Source organism: Octopus bimaculoides, chromosome 23 (genome assembly GCF_001194135.2).
Source record: "Octopus bimaculoides isolate UCB-OBI-ISO-001 chromosome 23, ASM119413v2, whole genome shotgun sequence".
Taxonomy (NCBI): Eukaryota; Metazoa; Mollusca; class Cephalopoda; order Octopoda; family Octopodidae; genus Octopus; species Octopus bimaculoides.
The window spans coordinates 24,085,059-24,085,783 of record NC_069003.1 but is presented as its reverse complement, the minus strand read 5'-3'; positions in this window follow the sequence as shown (position 1 = coordinate 24,085,783).

The following is a 725-nucleotide window of genomic DNA, read 5'->3' as shown; positions in this document are numbered from 1 at the left end:
CACACACACACACACACACACACACACACACACACACACACACACACACACACACACGTACACGCACGCGACACCCTGTCTTAATCTAGTTATGTTTGCATTAACGGTCTACCCAGAAGCCATATGCATAATTTACTAGTTCAGTCATTAATATTCTTACATCAACTTAGATGTTTGCTTTCATGTACTTTTTTTTTCCCACTCTTAACATTGTTTTTGCTGCTGCTTTTGCTGCTGCTGCTGCTGCTGTTGCTGTTGCTGCTGTTGCTGCTGTTGTTGCTGTTGTTATTGTTTTAATGCCGAAAATATTGTTGTTGTCTGTTATTAGTTGTCATTTTGTTTCTAGTCGTTATTTTAGTTGATCTTGTCTTATGTATGTATGTATGTATGTATGTATGTATGTATGTATGTATGTACATAGATATACATATACATACATACATATGTATATATAGACATAGATGTACATATACTGACATACATATACTTACATACATACACACACACACACACACACACATATACAATTGTGACTAATTGTCACTGACGGTGTTGGGTGGTACCTACATTAACAGCAACAAAAGGTAAAAAATCCTCTTAGCCACAATGAAATATCATTGAAGAACTTTAATTTCAAGCGAAACTAGAATTTTAGTATGATGATCTCGCTCGCTGTGTATATATATAAGTATGTATATATATATATATATATATATATATATATA